Genomic DNA, 7,149 nt, shown 5'->3' on the forward strand with positions numbered 1-7,149 from the left:
GAATATTCTTGGCCATCAAGGGCTTACCAGCTTCCTATCGAGACCAAGTTTTAATACTCCTATCTCAAGTTCAGTCTTCCAGCTCCTGAAAAATTGTGCTTCTTGATTTGTGTGTGCGTGTCTGTACGCTGTTTTTCTACACATATGTGCTACCAATCTCTCAAATTAATTGTGCATTTAAGATCTAGAAGAAATTTGAACTTAATTCTGACCCAGTCTGACAGTAAATATTTTTTTAGCTGATAAAATTCACATAAATTAATGTAATAGGCATGTTTGGTTTTTGCTATTTTTTTGTTCAAATGGAGTTTTGTGTTATAGTTTCTGGTTTTATTGCTGCCTCATTGTTTTTCAATCTTTTATCCCATTTTCTGTTTGATTTGCTTGAGGTTTATGTATGCATTTCTTCTACTCATTTGCAAGGCTTGCTTTTCCCTCAGGTAGTATCTATGTCTATATTTTTATTCATTTCTGTCTTCACACCTCTTTTTTTTTAATTTTTTTTGGCTACTTTCAGAGAGTAAATTACTGTATTTTCCACTTCCTTTCACCATTTTCTCTTAATTGACTACACTGTCATTTTTTTTTAAATTTTAAAACACTTTTAAATGTGCGAATACTTCTGTCACTTACTTGATTGGCTTCAAATGTTTCTTAAACAATCAGCTCTAAACAAGAATGTTGCTCCTGCCCCTTCCTTCCTTCCTTCCTTCCTTCCTTCCTTCCTTCCTTCCTTCCTTCCTTTCTCAACCTTTTTTTTTTTTTGTCAGCTGAGGCATTTTTGCCTGCTCAAGGTCTTCACTGTTGCATTTGGTTCTGTGGCTGTGCTTTCTGCACTGATGTAGAGTTGGCCTGACCTTCCTTCTGCTGGTTTCACATCCCCCTGTTCCCACATTGTTTTCTTGCATTCATCCTTAGGTGTCTTGAATTTGCCCCTTGTGATTCTTCAGGTGCATAGTGTCCTCACGTTTTTGCATATCTGCTGGGGCAGCCCTCACAGGTGTTCGTCTGGGTGCAGCCCTCTTAGATTACACTTTTTAATTCCTGTGCCTTATATAATGGTGTGGCACCTTCTGAGGTCACCTTATTATTTTTTCTTCTTCCATGTATAAACTATTTGATCCAGTTCTGTTCAAAGGATTCTTTGTCTTTGAAGACTGTTTCATTACGAGATGTGATCATTCCATGGCAGTGTTTTTCCTGGGACACAATAGGCCTTTTCAGTCTGTGATCCAGTTCTTTCTTGTTTTTGGAAAGCTATAATAAATCATTTTTAAATGTCTGGCTTTTGTTCAGGGTTGTGAATTGTAGGATTGTCTGCTTTTAGTGTGTGTGTGTGTGTGTGTAACTGTACGTGTATGTACAGGTAGATGCAGAAAGGCCACAGGAAAACACGAAGTGTAATGCTCTATCACTTTCCACCTTATTCCCTTGAGTCAGGGTCTCAATCTGGAGCTAGACTGGCAGCAAGCCCTGGTGACCCTCTTGTCTCCAGCACACATAGTACTGAGTTCCAGGTGTTTGCTTACACGTGCAGCCATGCCTAGGTTTTACTCGGCTGCTGGAGATTTGAACTCAGGTCCTCATACATGCAGAGCAACTGTTCTTGCACTCCCACCTGCCCCCTTAGCCTCTCTTTTAACTGCTTATCTATTCCTACTAATTTCTCTCACCTTTTCCAAATCTGTCCTCTATCTTTTCCTGTACTTTCTGTTGGTTTTGCGTATATTTTTTTCCTTGTACTTTTTCTGAACAGTGCAACCTCATGATGTATGTCGTGTGCTCATTTGCTGTATTTGAAGGTACCTTTATATCCTTTTTTGTACTCTTGGTTTATGGAAGTAATTACTTCACTGGGTGTTTAAAATTCCCTTTAAAACATGCAGTATCATGTTCATCCTCTCCATGGCAACATTCTCCTTCCCGTCAGGAAGTTCATAAACTAGTTGTTCTTTGTCTTTCTTTCTTTTACAAAGGTTTGTTTGCAGTGTCGGGGACTGACTCTGGGGCTCTGTTGTAGTTACTGTTCTATTGTTGTGAAGAGACAACATGACCGAGGCAACATATGAAACATTTTGGGAGTATGCACGTAGTTTTAGAGGGTGAGTCCATGACCATCATGGCAGGGAGCATGGCAGCAGAGAGAGAGAGAGAAAGAGAGACAGAGAAACAGAGAGACAGAGAGACTGGGCCTGGCTTGGAGTTTTGAAACCTTAGAGTCTACCCCCAGTGACACAGCTCCTCCTATCAGGTCACACCTTTAATCCTTCCTAAATAGTTCCACCAGCTGGGGACCAAGCATTCAAATATATGAACCTATAGGGGGCCTATAGATGACCTATAGATAACCTATAGGTGGTTATCCAAACCACCACTGGCTCTAAATATGCTACATAACTGGTCTTTCACTGAGCAATAGCCAGAGCTTCTTCTTTTAAAGAAATGTTTTATTTATTATTACGTATATATTTGAGGATTTGTGTACCCTGAGCACAATGCCTGCAGAGGCCAGACTGGGGTGGCAGGTCCCTTTGAGCAGGGGTAACAGGTAGTTGTGAGCCACTGGGTGTGGGTGCGGGAAACTGAACTCAGATTCTCTCTGGCCCACGAGCTGCTGTGTTTCCGGCCCTATGATGGTTCTTTTTTGATCACTGATTGATCATTAAAGGAGGGGAAATTCTCTTGGGTCAGCTGTCTGAGGGATGTTTTGGATTTGGAGTGGAGGTCAGGGGCCGGGGTTACATTCCAGCCATCAGGGATTCTCCCATGCCATCAGTGCCTTTTCTGACTTCCATCTCACCAGACAGCTGCGGATGACAGCTACAGACAAGCTCATGGTACAGTCTTCGTCTCCTGTTCCACTTCATAGATGGGCTGCTGCGTACAGACTTTCTGTGTGACTCCCCACACGGCGCTGTCCCTGCTTCTGTCATGTCAGAACAGGCTCAGGATGGCTGCCATCCGCAGTCCACATTCTTGTTCTCTCTGTTCCCGATAAATGAGTGCTGATTTTTGGCACTTACCTTGGAGAACTCCCTGGGACCTGACTGCACCACAACCCTGCTCTTAGTCAACCTTCACAGACCTTTCCTGGCTTTTTGACCCAAGCTTGTACATCTGTGCCAACTTCATCAAAGGTAGACTTCATTCTGGATTCTTCTGTTAACTTTTAGGCTCTCAGTTTCTTCCTACCAGGAACACACTAGTATCTACTTCCTCAGTACCTACCTGTATTTATGTTTTTAGTTTAAATTTTTTTTTAACCTTTATTCGCTTATTTTGCATGGGTTTGTGTGCATATGTGGAAGTGCATGCAAGTCATGGTGTGCACGTGGAGGTCATAGGACAGCATCCATGTGCATTTGGTTGCACTGATAGCCATCTGGGAATCTGCTTGGCCAGTCCCTGGCCATTTGCAAAACCTGCTCAGGTATGGCCTTTTGGGCCAGCTTTTCTGGCTGCTCTGTTGTTTTGAGGGCCCACACTCACAAGCTTCTTCCATCCCTGTTCGTCTACAGGTGAATGTCTGGAAGGTCATCCTCTCTCTTTCCCTGGGCTTGGGCTGGGTAAGTAGATATTCAATAACTACTATAAAAAATTTGTATCTACTAGGCCATTGTCTGTACCTAAGGAGGTGACAAAAGATATGGCCTGGTGACAGTCTGGCTCCAGATAAGCGAGTATTAGCAAATGTGTCTCATTTGTTGCTCTGGACATGTGGCTGGGGTGGGTTTGCAGGCTGTGCTCATGGCAATGGTTGGATGACTGTCTGTCTCTATGTCTGCAGGGCAGGGATGCTCGTGATCCTGCTCGTGTCTGTCCCAGGTGTGGCACAGGCCAGTGACAGGCACCAAGAAGCTTAAAGTCTGCTTCTGGGAAGAGACCCAAGCTTGAGTGTACCGTCTCTAACATCAGAAGTCTGGGGTTGTGCTTCAGCTCTGCCACTGAGTAGGTACCTGACTTAGGGGTCAGTAACTTAACCCCATTAAGTCCAGTTTCTCTCATCTGCCAAATGAGGGTAGTAAAACTGACCTCCTTATGTTGTTGATGGGTAAACACACTGATTCTTTATCTCTCTCTTTCTCTACCTCTATCTATCATCTTCTCTATCCCTTTTCATCCATCTTTCCGTTCGTGCGTATATATTATCAGTCATCAACTATCTATCCATCCATCCATCAATCATCTTTTTAATCTCTCCTCCTTCCCTCCCCTCTCTCCTTCTGTGTCTACTCATCTATCTCTTCCTCTATTTGCCCCCGATCATGCCAGGGCTTTCCCTCATTCCTGGCACACACCAGTGCTCAGTTGATGTTAGTTTCATGAACTGAAAATGGAATGTTTTCTTCATTTCCCTCCACCTAAATGACAGGACTCAGAGAGGGAAGGGTCTTCTCCAGAGCTATTCAGACTCTTCCCCTGTTCCCCACACCACCCACAGGCCCAGCGTAACAACAATAACGATGCTTGCAGTTGCATACTGCATGGAACACTTGCTAGCTCATAAAATGCTTCCTTGTGCACCCTTCCATGACTCACTCAGCAGTGCGCTCAGCCCCAAGGCAGGAAGACCCAGGCACCAGAACAAGGGATGCTGAGCACTGTAGCAGAGCAGTCATGGCATCCTGGGGTCTGGCTGCTGCTTCCCCATCCATCATGTTCTACCTTTCCCTTGCCAAGAAGCCTGCATGGAAAAAGGGGCTTGACCTTGGAGTTCCCTGTTCAGGGCTTGGAGAGGGACTAGAGGTGTCTCGGACCTTGCCTAAGACACAATCCACCTGCTTTGCATTGGGCTCTTCTCCCTGGCAGTCAGCCCAGGTAGCTGCCCCTCCCGTGTGCCATCCCGGAGGGCCGTGTCCTCGTTCACGGACCATTGGGTGCAGGCTGCTGCTCTCTCCTGCCTAATTGCCAGTCTCCTTGTTAACACCCTCCCTCTGCCTTCCTGCTTCCCACAGCCACCTCTCCTGGTTCCCCCACGAATACCTCCTACTTGATGAACAAGATGTAAGTATACAAGTTATTAATCTTCCTACCGAGGCAATTACAGCCCTGCAAAGTTCCTCCTTGGCCACGTTGGCTCTTCTATGACAACCTTATCAGGTTAGCAATTTCAGATCTGCATTAAGTGTTCAGAAATCAATTTTCAGCTTATTTTGTGTTGCAAAGTTTGCCATGCCTGAAACCGCACTGCTAATTGAACAAGAGCAATTGATGTTTTAGCAGTAATTAAAGATGGTAATTATGACCAAATCTCCCCCATGGCCCTACCGTGTTTGCTTTTGGACCTGTCAGAATGGTGGGCAGGCCAAATCAATCTTAATAAAGTTAGCACTTCAGAAGTCTCCCCAGAAACGGTCTTGCCCTCCGGGTGGAGACAATGTGGTCATGGGGAACGAGGAACAAGGGATGGCGTGTTTAGGGCTGTGTGGAGACAGTCAGCTGGACAACTGGACAGTCATTAGATATCCAGCTTGGCCTGAGAGTCTGCCAGCTTTGAGCTGGCTGCAGAAGCTGGGTCAGGGGCTCAGAAGCCCTGGTGGGCACACTCTTTCCATTGATGTACTTGATATATTTGGGGAGAAATGATACATATGACACAGAAAACTTGAGATCACTTGAAAGGCAGAATCAGTGGGATATACAATAGGGAATGTGTACGCAATGTGTATATGTATGTGTATGTGTTTTTACATACAGTAGGACATGTGTGTACAGTGCACATATGATGTATACGTATTTGAGAACTTGGCTCCCATGATAATCTATCTGCAAGCTAGAGAGGGTATCGGTGTGCCACAGTCCAGCTCTGAAGAATGCAGAACCGGGAGGCAATGGTGCAATTCTCAATAAGACGTTACAGGCCTGAGTGCTCTGAGGCTGGTGTGAGCTCAGGGATATAAAATATGGAGATCTTTGACTTCTGATAGTCAAAGGCAGAAGGCTTATGGGGTTGGGGGAAGGGAGAGAGAATATATTTACCTTTCTCTCTGGGCCTCAGCCAGCAGGACAGGCCCTGCCATATAGAGGGACAGTAAGTCCTCTTTCCTCAGCCCGCTAATTCAGAAGTGCCCTCCCTAGCTTTTAGCCACCACAGTGCCCACAAGCTCCTGCCCACCATATGGTGACTTGCGTAGGTTTCAAAGCATGACTAACTTGATGTACCACTCCAACCCTCACAGGGACCCACCAAGACACCTGAGAGGGACCTGAGAGGGAACATACCAAACAAGGGGCTCACTCATCGATACACGTGCACCCGAGACCGCATATGTATGTATGCTTGTGAAACCTAGCCTGTAGCTATGTCTAGGCACTCAAGGCTGGCTATACATGCGTATTCAGCCCTGACGGGAAGAGTTGCCCTCTGGTCCAGGTGTCATCAGTTTTAAAAATGAGGTAATTTGGAATTTTGATGTGTCTTTAATCAGACTTCTGGAGGAGGAAGTAGGGATGAGGTGGTGGAGGTGTGCAGAGGAATGGGTTGGAGAGAAACTGAGGGCCCTTGGCCTTCTCTTTGGGTTTTCAGCATCCCTCTCATAGCCTGTTTGTTTTCTTTTCCTTTTTTTCTTGGTGCTAGAGATTGGACTCTGAGTTCTGTGCACGCTCAGCTATTACTGTAGGTTAGTACTATAACAGAAGCCAGGTCCTGTAGACCTAGCACCTGGAGGCACCGAGTCCCATTCAGCTGATCTTCCCTGCCTTCACACTCTAGATGGCTGGTCCCTACCCATCAGGGTTAGGCTCGCTTAGCTGAGCTAGGCAAGGTCCAGTAAGGGGAAGAAGCTGGTTCTGCCTCCATAATGCTGGGGAAGAGTGTCCACTTTAGAGCTCATTTCTTTTTTTGTCCAAACTGCCCTGGCTGGTGCGTGTCAAGGTCACGAGGGGACAGCGACTTGTCAAAGATGGAAAGACACACGACACCTCACCAGGGCTCAGGCACACTCTTTCCCAAACCACACACTCAGGCTCAAGACATACGCCAGCTCCAGCTCAGGGGTGAGGGCTAGATTTAGCCTATCATAATACTTCGGAGAATCTGTAACTAGGTGGCCAGTGCCATGGCTGCCCGCTCACTTCCCAGGCAGAGTGTCTTCGAGATCCTGCTTCAGAAAGCCTTGACAGCCTGGGAAGGTGGCTGAGGAGGTAAAG

At 45.9% G+C, this 7,149-nt stretch overlaps 1 long non-coding RNA gene across 1 annotated transcript; it reads left to right on the forward strand.

The window, feature by feature from the left end:
- The first annotated feature begins 3,520 nt into the window (after positions 1-3,520).
- LOC132652373 (uncharacterized) lies at positions 3,521-6,390 on the forward strand. The gene is made up of 4 exons (XR_009589881.1): positions 3,521-3,566; positions 3,788-3,948; positions 4,956-5,004; positions 6,180-6,390. It is a non-coding gene; the product is annotated as an uncharacterized LOC132652373 (long non-coding RNA).
- Positions 6,391-7,149: the final 759 nt, after the last annotated feature.

The sequence above is a fragment of the Meriones unguiculatus genome, chromosome 1 (genome assembly GCF_030254825.1).
Source record: "Meriones unguiculatus strain TT.TT164.6M chromosome 1, Bangor_MerUng_6.1, whole genome shotgun sequence".
NCBI classification, from domain to species: domain Eukaryota; kingdom Metazoa; phylum Chordata; class Mammalia; order Rodentia; family Muridae; genus Meriones; species Meriones unguiculatus.